The sequence below is a fragment of the Sapajus apella genome, unplaced genomic scaffold, assembly GCF_009761245.1.
Source record: "Sapajus apella isolate SASKATOON/1434 unplaced genomic scaffold, GSC_monkey_1.0 scaffold6, whole genome shotgun sequence".
NCBI classification, from domain to species: domain Eukaryota; kingdom Metazoa; phylum Chordata; class Mammalia; order Primates; family Cebidae; genus Sapajus; species Sapajus apella.
This window is the reverse complement of record NW_022436946.1, coordinates 25739840-25758866: the sequence shown is the minus strand read 5'-3', so window position 1 is coordinate 25758866 and position 19027 is coordinate 25739840. Positions and strand designations below refer to the sequence as shown.

At 36.6% G+C, this 19027-nt stretch overlaps 1 protein-coding gene across 10 annotated transcripts in view; it reads left to right on the top strand.

Moving 5' to 3' along the window:
* Positions 1 to 19027, top strand: part of NKAIN2 (sodium/potassium transporting ATPase interacting 2) — a 1033472-nt gene that overhangs the window by 319058 nt on the left and 695387 nt on the right. The window lies entirely within an intron of this gene.

The window sequence follows — 19027 nt, the reverse complement described above, 5'->3', positions numbered from 1 at the left end:
ATAACAAATGAAATTGTACAAATTGCAATGGATAATAGCATGACAAATTTCATTGTATTTCTGAATAAAAAAGAATGACTCCCCGTTATTTTAAATCATTGTCAGAATTTTCCATAAATTTACATTTTCTCATCAGTCTCTGGTTCTTAAAGTTTAATAAGATAGTCCAAATTGACAAAACTCTTTTAAGTCCTTGGCCCTTGTTGAAGAAGTTTCCATAGCATGATGTTTTATTATTCTCTACTCCAAAGTATCTGGTATCTACATTCATGTTAAACAACAACAACAAACAGAAAGGAAAGAAACATAATAAGAGAATTGCATAGAATTTTTAGAAATTAATTTAATACACTTGATTGTAGCCAAAAGACGAAGAAGTGATTAGAAATTAATTTAGTTAAAATTATCTGTAGTGTAAATCATTTGTCCTGGGGTTTTAATCTGTATTTTGATAAATGTTAGGCATCATATTTCAAAATAAGCTTCCTTTTTTGAGCTTTGTTACTTAGAATTATACCTAGTATAAATGTAAGCTGTTACTCACTGGATTGCTGAGGTACCTGGAAATTCACCACCTTTAGCCATTGGATTAATATGTTAAAGGTAACCTTAAAAACTCCTGGTGCTATGCAAATAATAGGTGCTCAGTAAATGCTTAACTGACTACATGCTGGAAGTCTTCTCTAATAGTCTCCTGAAAGGGGAATGGAAGTCTAGAACACTGGAGGGGAAAAGAAGGCAGGAGCTTAGGACAACATGTTTATGTGGGTGAGAGGGAAAGCCACGGAGACCCAAAAAGGAACCAAAAAGTAATTCTAGTATGTAAAGAGTAGATAATTCTTCTTTTTCCCAGAGACAGTATTTTTTTTTCACACTAATTTTTGGTGATTTTCCTTTTCCTGATACTATGTCCTAGATATTTTAAGGACCTTAAGAGGTTTTTGCACAGATGTGCATTTGTTGCACATTCATAACAAAATCTAAGACTGTCATTTCAGAGATTTGTTTCAGTCATCTAGTGACTGATGAAAAAGATGATCTGGAACCTATTTTTGAGATTGGATGATGACATAATAAAGTAGCTTCTCATTTTAATTCTCATAATGACTTTGTGGTCTTAGTTATGTTATAAGTAAATATTGACCTCCTGAATCATATACTACCAAATGGCAGGAACTGGGCTCTTAGCCTATTTTATCCTTTCCTATATATAGTTGGATGAGTCAGAAACACTCAGAACTGCAAGGAGATACCATTGCATTTTAAAACAAAGTTGATTGCCTAATCAATGTTAAGAGACATTGAGAGAGAGAGAGAAATCTAAGACTCGACTTTGGTTAATTGGATTGTCCAGTTGTTATTATAATGCAGGATACTTATTCATCAATATCACTGGCCTTTCAGGATGAGCCATCACAGGCTTCTACATGCATTACTTTATTACTGCCTTTCACACTAGATGATGCAGCTATGATGCTGTCATACTTGCTTGATCTGAAAATGTTGACAATTATTGATTTTCTAAAAAATTATGGTACCTATTAATCTCATGTTTTATTAATTTCTAATTTAAAAAAGCATGGGTTCATATGAAACATTACACTGGAAAAAATGTTTTATTTTTATTTATAATTGCAACAGAGAAATTTTATAGCACCTGCAACTGTCTATCACATATGCAGCTTCATTGTCTTTTTTTTGATTTTCAGTAGTTACCTCAATAAATCACCTATTTTTAATGTCAGTTATGAACGATATATAAATTATTGCTCTTCCAGTTACAACACAGCATTAATGGGAAATTGTTAATGGGAACTTGAATCATATAAAGTATCTAGAATTTCAAAATGACAAATCTATTATTTATTATGAATAATAGTCCTGTGGTTTAATATAGCTACTTTTTTTTTTTTTTACAAATGTTAATCATTCAGCCTAATTCTTTGCACAGTAGAAGAGGAGAAAAATGTTAAGATAAAAATATGAATTTTGAAAGATGTCTTCTATTCATTTCTACTTATGGGATAATTTCTCACCTTGCCAACCATAACAGAATAGAATTAAAAATAAATAATTTTTAGTATTATGCCCATCTTAGTATTATTTTTTTTTCTTTTTCTTATGCATCACTATATGATTTAGTAAGTATTGTTCCCCTGAGTCAAGATACACAGATGATATTTGCTTTGTAAGTATTACGGAGGAAGGGGTTGATGGATCTGGACTTTTCATCATTGTGTACATTTTTTTTCAGCGTTGCCACTATCATCTTTTCCTGTGTGTACTTATAACTAGAGGTAATATCATAGAGTCTGTTTCTGCACTTATTCAAGTAACAGGTCTTAGGTAAATATGAATTTGAATAAGTGTACAAATTTCAGTGTGTTACCAAGAAATTATTTTTAATTTGATTGACATTTGCAAATAGGAGGCCATATTTATTTGAACATCACCTATAGATGAGTCATGTTCTACCTGCTGGGTTGCTAACTCTATATATTTTTAAATAATAATGGCTATACAGGATATAGAAAAAAGTCCTTTAGATAAATAAATGTATACAAGAGTATATTTGATTATTTTATGAGGATTTTACAACAGCTTTCTAGGATTTAGTTACAAGTCAGTTCTCTCTCTCTCTCTCTCTCCCCCCCTGGGAGTCTGCATGTATAAACATACATGCACACAAGAGCACGCTGTGATTATGGATTATTTCATTTTACCTGCATGAAACATGGTCTGTAGTGGCCATTGCTCTGTTCCTCTTTATTCTCTTCTATAAATCTCAAATTACTCTTTAATATGTGTTTATGAACCATCAATTTTTATCTGCTCCATATTTTAAGAAGGCAAACACAGTTAAGTCAAAATGACTAATGAGATGGTGGGGAGAAGTATGGGCTGATAAAAATTAAATAGGGAACAAACGATTCCCCTTCAGAGCTATCCTTTTTATATAGCCAATTATTATGAATAAAAAGCAGCTTTCTAAAACATTTCTTTTAATTAAGTTTTGTAATAAAGATATGTACCCCTCTGCTTTCCAAGCCACATGCTATCTATACTTGCTTCAGCAGGCACTAACAATTCAAGAGAAGTTTTAAGCTCCAGAACCTTTTACACAAGTATAGGAGTCTTATTTTACAGGTTTTTAAAGTGTAATGCATAGTTTCTGTCAAAACACAAAATCTTTGGCAAAAATCTACCGTGTTTTCATCATGTTCTGTGAAGATTACTTCACCTCACTTCTCTTGCCTGGCAACACCACATTCTCAGGAGAATTCACAAGCGACTCATCATCCTTCTCTGTTCCCTTCCAGGTCACACTCCCCTAGAATTCTTGAAGTGTTTCGCTCTGGGCTCATCATCACTGTCTTCATTACTACTCTTGTTTTAATTATTGGTGATTTCAACATTGTGGCAGATAATCTTTCTAATTATCTGGCTTCTTGGGTGGGCCTCACTGACCCATTGCTCTTCAATTATCTGTCCTTCATCCTAACTCAGGCACCCAGCCACGATCATTTCCTGCAACCACTCTGTATTCTCAATTTCAAATTGCCTAATTTCCATCCACAATATTATCTTTCTATCTTCCCATCTCTAATACTTTAGCTCCAAAAATGTTTCAGTCACACCTGGAATCTAATTCTATTATGTTCCTCGTCCTCACCTTGTAGCAAATATGCCACAGTTTCCTAGCCCATTGTATTTCCTACTTAAAAAGAAAACATTTTTTTCTTTATTACTCAAATCTCTGCCATCTCTCCCTTCATCCTTCCTTTCACTTGGCTAACATGGTTCTTGCCTCACTGAGAAAATCGAAAGTATCTTCACAAACTTTTATGATCACATTTAAACATCTATCTACAGCTTTATTTACTGTTGATGAATTGTCCATGCTCTTATTTAAAGCCACCTCTTCCAAATGTCTACTAGAACCAATCATCCCTACTGGAGGACACTGATTTAGCAATTCAGTATTGCCCAGTCCTTCATCATAGAGAGACAAATAGCTGGGCACAGAAGTTCACACCTGTATTCCCAGCACTTTGGGAGGTCGAGGCAGGAGGATCACTTGAGCTTAGGCTGGGCAACATGGTGATATGGCAACATGGTGAAAGTTCGAGACCAGCCTTGGCAACATGGCAAAACCCCATCTCTACAAAAAATACAAAAATTAGCTGGGCTTGGTGGCATGTGCCTGTAGTCCCAGCTACTCTGGGTACTGAGGTGAGAGGGCTGCTTGAGCCCAGAAAGTTGAGGCTGCAGTGAGCCAAGATTATGCCACTGCACTCCAGCTTGGGTGACAGGGTGAGACCCTGTCTCAAAAATAACACAATAGACTTGCTCCTGAGTTATTTTTAAACATCGAGATCAGTTTTGCAGCTATAAAGGATGATATGTTTCTGAATTAGAATAATATGATATATAGAGAAGAAAATGTTACATAAATAAGTCCTGAATTATGTGTTATAGACTTACATTAGGGCATCACTGATGTAAGAACTATTCCGAAATGGCTTCCAGATAAGACTTGAGCTGTGCATTTATGGATGGAATGATTTTGATATGTGGAGAGGAAATTAAAGCAGCTGTCCCAGGCAAAAGAACACAACATGTGCATGTGTGCAGATGTACAAATTAGCTGGTAGAGTCAGGGTTCAGAGAGGAAACCTGACTAGTAGAAAGGCTTCATGAAATTGTTCGGAAAGAGAGATCATAGAGATGGATCCTAGGAACCCGTTTCATGATGGCCTTGATTTTGAGGTTGAATTAGAGATGACAGTAGAATAGTCATATGGAAATACTAGTTAATTTTGTGTTTTCAGAACTGAGACTGGATAATAGAATACACTGAGATTCATGTCTTCTTTGTTTTTATACTTAGAATCTTCCAAACTGAGTTCACATATTTTAGCATGGTGGAAAAAACACATTGAGGGCTTTGAGGCAGTTGGCTTGGTTAGCAGTGGGGAGAAGACTGGGCACATCCCAACTTTTACTCACTCAATAAGTGAGATGCAGGAGGGACAGGTCTGGTCAGCAAAGGAGGCTGTCACTGTGAGCAGGCTCACACTCAGATTCAGTTTACAGTTCAGCCAACTTTGGCTTCAAAGTATCAGAAGGAGACAGACGACCCCATCAGGAGAGTGAGGAGGTCAATGGTTGCTATTTCTTTTTTTTTTTTTTTTTTTTTTTTTTGAAACGAAGTCTCACTGTCACCCTGGCATGCAGTGGCCTGATCTCGGCTCACTGCAACCTCCACCTCCTGAGTTCAAGTGATTCTCCTGCCTCAGACTCCCAAATATCTGGGATTACAGGCAAGCGCCACCACACCCGACTAATTTTCTTGTACTTTTTATGGAGATGGGGTTTCACTATGTTGGCCAGACTGGTCTCGAACTCCTGACCTCAGGTTATTCACCCACCTCAGCCTCCCAAAGTGCTGGGATTACAGGCATGAGCCACTGCATCCGGCTGATGTTTGCTATTTCGTGTGATGGCAGTTGGGAGACCTGACAACCCTTTTTCTCCTAACAAACTAGATCATCACCTCACCTAAGGACACCTGACACTGTCCTTAGAAGTCTCACAGCTGCATTGCTGTGTGATTGAGATTTTCTGGTGATGAAAATGTCCTGTAATATAGATGGCTATTGAGCACTTGAAATTCAGTTAGTCCTACTGAGGAGTAAAACATGTAATTTTACTTTATTTGCATTTAAATCTAAATAGTCATGTGTATTTGTGGGCTACTAAATTTGATAGAGCAATTATAGAGCTAACCTCTATTTAATATTTATTAGGTGTGTCATGTACCTGGCCTAATCTAGGAACTTTATATGTACCCTTAATATTAACTCATTGAATTTCCATAATACAAGAATTAAGCATTCATATTTTACCCATTATAGTAATGAGAGAACTGGAGTAGAGAGAGGTTTAGCATAGGAAGGAAATAGTAAAGTTGTCATTTAAACCTAGTTGGTATATTCACAGAGCTTACACAACTGTGTCTCTCCTTAGTTAAATTCTAAATTAATCTTGCTCTTCTTTCCTGCTGACATTCATACATTTATTGATGTATATTATTACTATGTTCCTTTATAAAATATGTCAATCTTCCTTCTTGAGATGTTATATTTTTCTCCCTTACCACTGCCACTAAACAGCGCAGACTCACTTGATGTGGAATGTCTGAATATGTTTCTGATCATCATCCCACCACCCCCCTAAACAAGTGCCAATGAAACTGTGGTGTGCGCAAGAATCATATGGAATACACATGGTTGTTTCTGATACAGGAGGCTCAGGGTGACACCTAGGAATTTGAATTTCTAGTAAGTCTCCAGGTGACACTAATACTGCTTTCCTGTCTGGGGTCACACTGTGTGACCCTGTACTCTACCTTGCAAGTCTACTGCCAGACTAATTGACTTTAAAAGAGAATCGTCCATACATTTCAGATTCTGTCACTGAAAGACATAACCTTTCATCATTATTTTTGTTTTTTTCATGTTGTAGAAATATTATCTTTTGGTCAAGAATTGAAAATCCAACTAAAAATAATACAGGAAAGAAGGAGGGGAAAGGGAAGAAGAAAGGGAAAGACACAGGAAAAGTAAAGGAAGAGAAAAAGAAAATTGGTTTATGCAGCTGAAAGCCCAGATGTAGATCACCCTCTAAAATTTGTGCTGAGGGTGCCAGCAGGTGCCCACCAGGACAGTTCTGCCCACAAAGCTATTGAGACCACAGTAATATCCGAAAAAGCGAAGTGCCAATGGGTATGATTGGAATGTCTTCATTTTTTACAAAGCACATCAATGTTTCACTGATATTGTTCTATACATTTCTATCACCACCCTCAGTTGAAGATTTTTGAGTTTGCTACAACAGCAAATGGCATTAAGGTTTTGTCACTCCTCATTTCTTTTTTCCTTCTGAAGCTCAGGTTTTTTTTTTTTTTTTTAGATGGAGTTTCACTCTTGTTGCCCAAGCAGGAGTACAATGGCACAATCTTGTTTCATTGCAGCCTCTGCCTCCTGGGTTCAAGTAATTCTCGTGCCTCAGCCTTGTGTGTAGCTGGGATTACAGGCATGTGCCACCATGCCCTGCTAATTTTTTGTATTTTTAGAAGAAACAGGGCTTTACCATATTACCTAGGCTGGTCTCAAATGCCTGACCTCAAGTGATCTCCCACCTTGACCTCCCAAAGTATTAGGATTATAGGTGTGAGCCACTGCACCTGGCCCTGAAGAGAATTTTTATTTTCACTTTTTGTCATGTACAATATGATAGTGATGATAGTTTTGTCAGCTTCAGGCTTACATGATTTTTAGTTTCTGCAATCTAAGTGAAAAGAGCATTGCAGTTTTCCAATATACCTAGTAAGATTCCATGATTAATTCTAGTGGGCTCAGATTTAGTCTCACGCTCACCCCTCTAGGGTAGCTGGGGTTAGGATAAGGGAGTAGTTCCTAGAGGGAAAATGTGGAAAGGTGGCCACCCAAGGTAGAATTTGGATTCCATTACCCAGGCATATGGGGTGGTATTTTGCTCAACAAAAGCACCAGAGATCTTCTCCACAGGGTATGAACCAAAAAATCATGCTCTGAACTGCAACCTTGATAATGTTCTTTTCATCCGAAACATAGTGGCTGTATACTTACCTCATCCAAAAAGACTATCAATAATTCCTGTTGTGTCTCAAAAACCTCCTCCATGAAAACCATTATAACATCTGCCCCAAATTAATGTTTTTCATTTGATTAACTACTGTGACATTTGATTAAAACATTTTTCATCTGTACTAGATATTAAAATAATTTATATATTTGCTCTTTTTCTCCTACTGTATTTCCGTGCATTTGTAAATAGGAATTCTCTTAATGCGTTACTATTATCATACAGGTATGGTATTTAATGTTTGCCCCTATTTTTTATTCTTTTTTTTGTAAAATGTTTAGTGTGTAACTCTAATACGTAAGATCAATCTTCATGCTCATTTTTACTTTGTTTGTATTACTGTTTGACAGCAGTAATCACCTATCTTTTAGGATGATATTTTTAAAGAAAATAATTGTGTTTACATATAAATGAATAAAGTAATTACCTAGGGAGTTAGAAAACGACTTAAGTGTTCCATAATGATGGATAGAAAATGGAGATAGGGAACCTCATCTTGGCTGTAAGTTAAGGAGAATTCTCATGATAGCAAAACACAAAACCAAACTGCTTGTTGAGGTAGCAACAAGGGATGTGTGCACTCCAGCACTAAGCAGTCCTGTTTTGGCCTGCTTTCTGTCCAGGCCCTATTTAATTTTGCTGAAGACAATCGATACTAATAAAGGCCTACAAAGAACTGCTAGGTATTAATTTCCATAATTTTTAGACTATCTTAAAGTTATACATCAGAATTCCTTTACTCTTCACAAGAAACTTATGGGAATTGGGTTTTGTTGTTGTTGTCACTTTTTTTTTTTTTTTTTTTTTTTTTAAAGACAGTCTTGTTCTCTTACCCAAACTGGAGTGCAGTGGCATGATATTGGCTCACTGCAACCTCTGCTTCCAGGGTTCAAGTGATCCTCCTGCCTCAGCCTCCTGAGTAGTTAGGACTTGCCCAGCTAATTTTTATATTGAGTTGGATTTTAAAATGGGATCTGGTTCACCAGGAGAAGATGGTGAATAGGAGGCAGGGTTAACATGCATCTCTCACTTGGCAAGACAGAACAATGTGTAGAAATTTACACTGTGAACTTTGTTTGGAGAACCACCACAGAACTATAGCAGGAAAACCAAAACAATTCAAATGATTTGCAAGAAATGCCATGCTACTGCAAAATCAGAGACAGGCAAAAAAAAAAAAAAAAAAAAACTGAGTTCCTTAAGTGTGAGAAGGGGAAAACCTGCCTCCAAACACACATCTCCTCTGGGGAATCTGAAAATCCAGATCACAGAAGGATTTAACCTTACCTAGAACTGGAATGGATTTAGGGAGCTGTGTGAAATATGAAAGTAGTAACGGCAGTGGAAAGAGGCTTGTAGGTACTCTCAGTCTCCAGCTTCAGTCCAGGGAAGACATCCCTGACTGTATCTCACAGGGCTCCTTGGGGTAGGCAACCAGAGGAATTAGGAAGGGCTCACAGGGTAAAAGAAGCTTCCAGGTGAATTTTATGATAATCTCTACTGGACACAAACTTCCTTGAGCAGAATCTTGGGGGTGAACGGGAACTGCTGCAGACAGGAGCACAGGCGTCACTGCCATTGTGAGCAGATGGCAGGGTGGGGGAAAAGGAGTGCCCTGAAAGCCATGCTTGCTTTCTCAGTGGGGAAGCTTATGACCTGGGGCAGGTGTGAATTCGGCCTGCAGGCTGCCTGAGTCTAACTCAGCACTGTTCATGGGACACTGCAAGAACAAGATTGACCTTGCCAAGTGAATGAGAGCTGGGTGAGGCCTTTCAGTACCAGCTATCCCCCATTTCTGTGGTGAACTATACTGCACCGCAGAGGCAACCATAATCCCCTTTGGAACATAAACCCTTTGGCCTGAGAACCATCCCCCATCCCCCACAGTGACTACAACAAGCCCTATCTAAGGAGAGGAGCTCAGACCCACCTGACCCTGCCCAAACCTGACAGTATTTCTCTACCTGCCCCAGTAGGTGAACACAAAAGACATAACTCTTGGAAGCTTTATGGCTCTGTCCATCACCTGAGAAATACTACCCCTGGCCAACTTGGGGCAACCTCACATCCCACTGCTAATACCACAGCTGGTGCTCCCTTGAAAGCACTGCCTCATGGCTGGAAGCCAACCAACTCAGGCCATTACAGCAACTCATGACACAATAACACTGCTCCCAGTGTTATTTTTCCCAAGGAGAAAACAATAGTTAATACCACTGCCTGCAACATTCTGGCTAACTGGAGGTCCCGAGTTTGTCCATGTGAAAACTTCGCTGCTAGCATAACCAACATTTGGGAAGGCCAACACAATAAACCTAGCTGTAACCAAAGATTCTCACAGAGTCTACATCACCCCCAGGCACCTCCACCAGAGCAGGTGTTGGTATCCACAGCTAGGAGACCTGAAGACTGGTTCCATCACAAGGCTCTTTGCAGATATTCTCTGTCACCAACCCAGAGCCTGGTAGCCCCACTGGGTGGCTAGACCTGGAAGAGCAGTAATAGTCACTGCAGTCTGGCTCTCAGGGAACCCCATCCCTAGGGGAAGGGAGAGAGCACACCACATCAAAGTATCACCCCATGGGACAAAAGAATCTGAACAGTGAGCCTCAAGTTCCAGGTCTTTCTGTTGGTGAGTAATTTCTTACAACAGAAACACAATTGCAGTGTTGAGTATAGTAGGAAAAGTCCGCATCTCTGCCCCAACAGGCCAACTTCTGTGATCATGAAGGGCCCTGGAGAAGGCACTCCACTACAGACACAGTTTGGGCTTGCCTCACAGGAAAGCACCATGGAAATACCTATATACAGCATTCCTAGAACAATTCAGCGTCACTAGAAGTACACCCTCCAGATTCCAGCCTGCATCAGAGGCAGAGTCACAGTTCCTCCTTACTTGGAACATCAGCAGTCCTACAGATGAAAAGAGGTACCTAATCTGAATAGCTGAAACACGAGGACGGAAGTGAGGCTGTGAGGTAAATGGCTTTCCTGCTGACCTGAAAAGTGGGACTGAAGTAGCTCCCACTCTTCACTCTGATTTAACCTCAGCACATCTAATTGAGAACTCTGCAGCCACCCTCCTCAAGACTGGGACCTTGACCCACTGTTGGATATTACATCTACCCACCTGCCTTAGCTGCAACTAGTGCCTACCCAGGAATACATTCCCTACTGGCTTGAAGCCCAGATCATCAACTCAGTAAATGAAACACCGGGAAAAAATTAAAGTATACACCATGAGAGAAGAAGATAAGTTTCAAGAGATCCCAGTCATTACAACTCCATAGGAGACAGTGAACTTAACTGCACATCAAGAATATAACTGCTACAACCAGCATCAGGGAAAATCAGCACACAAAGGCTCCATAACTAAGGAGCTCATAGAGTCTTCACTCCTATAAGCATCAATAATCAAATTGGGCTAAAATAAGCAATAACGTCTGATCCTTAAGAGGAGAAAGGAAAGAAATTTAAATTAAAAAATACAGTTCAATTAAAAATAAATTCAAGAACAGTTTGAAGAAATAGTCTACTCAAATGAGAACCAGAAAAGTAATTTTGGTAATATGACAAAACAGAGTTTCTTAACACCCCCAAAAGATCACACTATCTCCCCAGCTATTGATCTAAACCAAGAAGAAATCTCTGAATTATCAGATACAGAATTCAGAAGGTGGACTATTAAGCTACTCAAGTTACCAGAGAAAGGTGAAAGCCAACTTAAAGAAATTTTTTTTAAAAATTCAGGATGTGGATAGAAAAATTTCCAGAAAAACAGAAATTATTGTTTTTCATAAAGAAAAAACAATCACAACTTTCAGAAACAAAGGACTCACTTAGGGAAATACAAAATGCCATGAAAAGATTCAACATCAGACTAGAACAAGTAGAAGAAAGAACTTTAGAGCTTGAAGGCAAGGCTTTCAAATTAACTGCATCAGACAAAGACAAAACAAAAACAATTGATGAAAAGAACAAAGCTTCCAAGAAATATGGGATTATGTTAAATGCCCAAACCTAAGAATAATTGGTGTTCCTAAAGAAGAAGAGGAATATAAAAGTTTGGTAAACTTATTTGAGGGAATAATTGAGGAAAACTTCCCTGGCTTTGCTAGTGATAATCTAGATATCCAAATACAAGAAGCTCAAAGAACGCCTGGGAAATTAATTGTGAAAAGATTATCACCTAGGCATTATAGACATCAGGTTATCTAAAGTCAGGATGAAGGCAAGAATCTTAAGAACTGTGAGGCAAAAGCATCAGGAAACCTATGAAGGAAAACCTATCAGATTAACAGCAGATTTCAGGCAGAAGTCCTACAATCCAGAGGGATTGGGGTCCTATCTTTAGACTTCTCAAACAAAATAATTGGCAGCCAGTAAGCCAAGAATTTTCTATACAGCAAAACTAAGCTTCATAAATGAAAGAGAAAATCACAGACAAATGCTGAGAGAATTTGCCACTACCAAGCCAGCCTGACAAGAAATGTTAAAGGGAGTTTTAAATCTTGAAAAAAACTCTTGACATTCACCAAAATGATCCTCCTGAAACCATAAATCTCACAGAGTCTATAAAACAATGACACAATGAAAAAAAAAAAAGAACAGTATTTAGGCAACAACTAGCATGATGAATAGAATAGTACCTCAAGTCTCAATACTAATTGAATATATTCATTGAATATAAATTCCCTAAATGTTCCACTTACAAGATACAGAGTGGCAGATGGAAGAATAAAAATCCTCCAACCAAGTATCTACTGTCTTCAAGAGACTTACCTAACATATAATGACTCACATAAACTTAAGGTAAATGGGTGGAAAAAGATATTCCATGCAAATGGAAACCAAGATCAAGTAGGAATAGTGATTCTTATCCCAGACAAAGTAGACTTTAAAGCAACAATAGTTAACAAAAAAGACAGACATTATGTAATGATAAAAATATTAGTCCAACAAGAAAATATCATAATCCTAAATATATATGCACCTAATACTGGAGCTCCCAAATTCATAAAACAATTACTATGAGAAATGAGATAGACAGCAAAACAGTAATAGTGGGGGACTTCAGTACTTTACTGACAGCACTAGACACGTCATCAAGACAGAAAGTTAACAGAGAAACAATGGACTTAAACCATACCCTAGAATAAATGGACTTAACATATTTATAGAACATTTTATGCAACAAACAAAGAATATGCATCTCTTCATCAGAAGATGGAATTATCCAAGATAGATCATATGATAGTCCACAGAACAATCTCAATAAATTTGAGAAAATTGAAATCATATCAAGCATCGACTCAGACCAAAGTGGAATAAAACTGCAGATTAACTGCAAAAGGAACCCGCAAACCTATACAACTACGTCGAAATTAAATAAGCTGCTGTTGAATGATCCTTGAGTCCACAACGAAATCAACTGGAAATTTAAAAATTCTTTGTACAGAACAATAATAGTGACACAACTTATCAAAACCTCTGAGATACAGCAAAAAGTTTGCTAAGAGGATAGGTCATAGCATTAAATGCCTACATCAAAAAGTCTGAAAAAGCACAAATAGACAATCTAATGTCACACCCCAAAGAAACAGAGAAACAAGAATAAACCAAAGCCAAACTCAGCAGAAAAAAAAAAAGCAATAACAAAGATAAGAAGAGAAAAAAAATGAAACTGAAAAAAAAATGCAAAAGATAAAAAGAAACAAAAAGATGATTCTTTGAAAAGATAATCAAAATTGGTAAACCATTAGCAAGATTTACCAAGAAAAGAGAAGATACAAATAAGCTCGATAATAAACAAAATGGGAGATATTACAACCAATATCACAGAAATACAAAATATTATTCAAGGCTACCTTTGCATGCACAATCTGGAGGAGATGGATAAATTCCTGGAAATATACAACCCTCCTGGATTAAATCAGGCATAAATAGAAACTCTGAACAGAACAATAACAAGTAGCAAATTGAAACTAATTAAAAAGTTGCCAACAAAAAAAAGTCTAGGACCAGATGGATTCATAGCTGAATCATATCAGACATTTGAAGAACTGGTACCAATTCTATTGAAGCTATTCCGAAAGATCGAGAAAGAAGAAAGTCTCCCTAAATCACTCTATGAAACAGTATTACCCTAATGCCAAAACCAAGACAGGCCATAACAAAGAAGACTACCGACCAATATTCTCGATGAACGTAGATGCAAAAATCCTCAACAAAATACTAATAAAATCCAACAGCATATCAAAAAGATAATATACATCATGATTAAGTGGATTTTATACCACGGATGCAGGGATGATTTAATATATGCAAGACAATAAATGTGATACACCACATAAACAGAATTAAAAGGAAAAATCATATGGTCATCTCAGTAGATGCAGAGAAAGCATTTGGCAAAATCCAGCATCTCTTTATGACAAAACCCTCAGCAAAATTGGCAAAGAAGAGACGGAAATACCACAAAGTAATGAAAGCTGGAAAAAATATAAAATACTTAGAAATATACTTAACCAAGAAGGTGAAAGCTATCTACTAGGAAAACTAAAAAATACTGCTGAAAGAAATCATAGATGACAAAAACAAATTGAAGCATTCCCATGATCATGGATGGGTAGAATCAATATTGTGGCAATGACCATATTACCAAAAGCAATCTATAAATTCAGTGCAATTCCTATCAAAATGCCATCATCAGTCTTCACAAATCTAGGAAGAAAAACTATTCTAAAATTCATATGGTACAAAAACAGAGCCCATATAGCCAAAGCATTACTATGCAAAAAGAACAAATATGGAGGTATCACTTCACTTGATTTCTTGCTGTATTACAGACTATAGTTGCCAAAACAGCCAGTTACCAATATGAAGATAGGAGAGACCAATGGAATATAATAGAATACACAGAAATAAATCCAAGTGCTTAAAGCCAACTGATCTGTGACAAAGCATACAAAAATATAAAGTTGGAAAATGTTACCCTATTCAACAAATGGTGCTGGGAAAACTGGCAAGCCACATGTAGAAGAATGAAACTTGTTCTTCATCATTCATCTTATATGAAAATCAACTCAAGATGGATTAAAGGCCTAAATCTAGAAATGAAACCATAAAAATTCTAGAAGATAACATTGGAAAAACTCTTGTAGGCATTGTCTTAGACAGAGAATTAATGACCAAGAACCCAAAAGCAAATACAACAAAAACAAAAATAAACAAAGGGACCTACTTAAACTAAAAAGCAAAAGAAGTAATATGCAGAGTAAATAGACAACCCACAGGGTGGGAGGAAATATCTGCAAATGATGCATCCAACAAATGACTAACATCCAGAATCTAAAAGGAACTCAACCCTATCAAAAAAGTGGGGCAAAGGATGTGAATAGACTATTCTTAAAAGATGATATACAAATGGCCAACAAACATAGGAAAAAATGTTCAGTGTCACTAATTATCAGGGAAATGCAAATTAAAACCACAATGAGAAATCACGTTTCTCCTTCAAAATGGCCATAATTTAAAAAATTAAAAAATCTAGATGTTGGCATGGATGTGGTGAAGTGTGGAAGACTTGTACACTGCTGATGGGAATGTAAGCTCATACAACCACTATGGAAAACAGTATGGAAATTCTTAAAGAACTAAAAGTAGAACTACCATTTGATCCAGCAGTCCCACTACTGGGTATCTACCAAGAGGAAAAAAAGTCATTATATGAAAAAGACTTTGCACATGCACGTTTGTAGCAGCACAATTTGCAATTGCAAAAATATGAAACTAACCTAAAGACCAATCAACCAATGAGTGGATAAATAAAATGTGAGGTATATATGAATCATGTTCAGCCAAAACAACATTTATGGCATTCACAGCAACTTGGATGGAGTTGGAGATCATTAATCTAAGTGAACTAACTCAGGAATGGAAATCCAAATATTTTGTGATCTGACTTAACAAGTGGGAGCTAAGTCATGAGGATGCAAAGACATAAAAATGATATAATGGACTTTGAGGACTCTGAGGGAAAGGTGGAGGGGGATGAAGGATAAAACACTCCATACTGGGTACAGTGTATACTGCTTGGGTGACAAGTCCACCAAAATCTCGGAAATCACCACTAAATAACTTATTCATGTAACCAAAACTACCTGTTCTTCATAAAATAAGATAAAATTGGATCCTCTACCAAGTTGTAAGTTGTTAAAAATAGGAGCTATGTGAGAAAAATACCTTTCTAAAAGCTAGTTTATGTTATTCAGTTTTATTTGTGTAAAGATGAATGTGATAAATTACTTTTAGAACTTAACAGTAGAAAAAGGGTTTCACTTAATAAACTAGTACACATATTTAATCTGGAAAATAAAACTTGCCCATTACAGTGATAAAAACTCAAAATTAATGCATTAAAGAATTATAAGATTTATGTAAAAAATCTTCTATAGGATTTAAAGGTCAATATATTTTTCTTGAAAATTAAATCATTTTCATGTCATTCTTACTTAAATAGACTGAAGAATATAAGCAAAGAGTAGAGAACACTAGTGTTTGGGAGAAGAAGGGTATTTATTTCTGTTTCCTTTTCTTGGAAAATACAAGTTGGTGTCCCAAGTAAAGTATTAAAATGAAAATCTTATAACCAAAAAATATGGCTTAATTTTAGAATCTGTGGTGCTTAAACTGACACTATTCCAAAAGTTAAGACATCATTAATTTCCATTTTTATTTTATTCGCTGAAAACCTGAATCTGGGAAAATATCAGCTGTGAGCCTCAGCCAACACAAGTAAAATTCATGAGAAGTGCAAACTTCATAAGGAAACTGGCAGTACTAAAATCCTTTAAACTGAAACTAGTTTTAATAGAATATTAGAATGATGAAACACAGCAAAGCATCACATGTTCCCATTAGGCAGCAACCTCTGCCCCTGAGACCTTCTTTTTGCGTAATATAAAATGTTGCTGTGGTTTCAAATATAGTATCTTTATTTCGGCATTAAGAATTGTGCAAAATATATGTAGGTTGCAAAGTTAATGACAGTTCTATGAATGACTGAAAAGCCTGAATTTACAATGCGCATCATATTTATTCATTAAAATAGTTGTTGACAATTCTCTTGATGTGAGACAATTTGCTATCCATTCTCAGATGGAGGTAAAAACATTAGAAAGACATGATCTATATGCAGTGAATTTTATGAATTCAGTTACATGCGTTCTTTCTTTCTAAGAATAATCTAAAATATATGCCACCTTTTTACTGTACCCGTTTCTCCCTAGAATCAGTTAATGCAACAAACATTTGAGAATGACTGCCAACTTTTACACTGTCTAGAAAGCATGACCTAAGTAGGGCTAGGACATGCAGAATCTTAATTCACTGACCTCTCCAGGCATTTGCACCAGTTAACTGTTCAATTCCTTCCAACTATTTTTTTTCAAAGTGTTTGTGTTTGCATTTTACATGTTATCCAAATAATACACATTCATTGTAGACAAAAAGTTAAATTACTAAAAGCAGAAGTGTAAAAGGGGCAGGAGATCTGTAGTTTTATTCTACAATGTACAATGTTTTGCCTCTATTATTACACTCTAGCTCTACCCCAATCATCAGGCATTCCCAGACTGAATTCATCTCTGCAAACCAGACTCAACAATAGCTGTTAATATTTTTAATAATATACAGGCAAAACTATGGCAGTTCAACTTGAGACCCTCAGCTTTTAGAATCTTTTGGAGAATAACACTTCTCTAATAAGGACAAAACTTGGAATGATTACTATTGTATGAAATTGCTGTCAATGTTGCACTGAGTCAATTAAGCCAGGGATCATAGGAAATTAAGCCAATAGAGAAACTGGCCCTCCCCAACCATTTGTCATTCAAAGATAGTGGAAGCAATTGTGCATATTGAATCAGAAATGGGGCAAAACAAATCAGGATTTATGCCTTTAGTTTCCTGGAAACAGTGAGGATTGCCTGTGCTTATTTCGGGGAAATTCACAAAGAAAAAAAATACTTTTTACTTTAGGCGTCTTGGACTGTTAGCTAAAAATGTTTTCACCAGTCTAGCCCAAGAAAAACAAACAATAGTTATAAAATATTTATTTTATTTCTGTAGTAGATTTGAATTTTACACAGTTACAGAAAATTCAAGTATAGCAAACATAAAATATGAACTGTGGGGAAGCTCAATTTAGCTTATAGGTCTGCATTTTTCCTCTGTGGAGAAAAGTGTAATCTTGACATTGATAGTAATCTAGTTGCTTCTGGTTTAAAATTCAATCAATTTAGGATTAATAGGGTCAGTTCATATTCTGCTTTCTTACTCATTCTTTTTTTTTTTTTTCCTCCCTCTCCTATGAAGCTTCTGGGTTCAGGAGAATTTCACTGGGCATTTTAAGTGTGGGAACTGAATTTGCAATTGATTTTTGGTTATCTTCTCTCATTGATTCCTGTCAGATCAGTGATGGTCCGCATTGTTCCTCACTGCTTGCTGAGGTGCACATTCCCATTCTAGTCCTCAATTTAGGTCCTATAAACCATGTCTTCTTGAACCCAACCTCAGTGCCTCTGTAGATGATCTTGACTTTGCAACCAGTTCACAACCCTCATGACATCTCAAAATTCTTAACTTTTTCTCCCTGTAGTTCATTGGTTTGTATGAGATAGAATGAGGCTATGTTCATAGCTGGTCTAGGCATTTTCCTCAGAAAATAATTTCACATCCCATGGATGCCATGTAAGTTGCAAGTTCTCTGTGAGACTTGTAATATCCCAGGCAGTATCTTGGACAACTCTTCTCCTCTGACATTATCCCAAAATTTATTTGGATATATACTGGAGTTTCAGTAGTCCTACCTCACTGACACATTGAGATTCTACATGGGAGGGGCCCTGGAATCCACTAGCAGAAATCGTCTATCTTCCTTAAACATCAGTCACCTCTTAGTCTCTTTTTTCTATCCACTGCTAAAATTCTTATATCTTTTTGATGAGAAAAAACTCTACATATTCATGAATTCCTTTTCACTCCACTTTTTTGTTTTTGATGTGATTACCATATTTTAAGTCCTAAAGGATTCAGAAATAAAAACAAAACATTTTTATCTCAAGTTCTTTTATTATAATTGAAAACCAAAGCATTGAAGAATATTTGTTACCTCTAAATACTTTTACCAAGTCCTTTAGAGTGAAAAAGCCCCCAGTGTGATTATTGTTTTCACTTTATCATCTCTTCCTGAATGTAGTGTATTTATTAACAGAGCATGAGAGAAATAACCAGAAAAAAACACACAGTTAGATAGCAAAATATTATGCTGTCACAG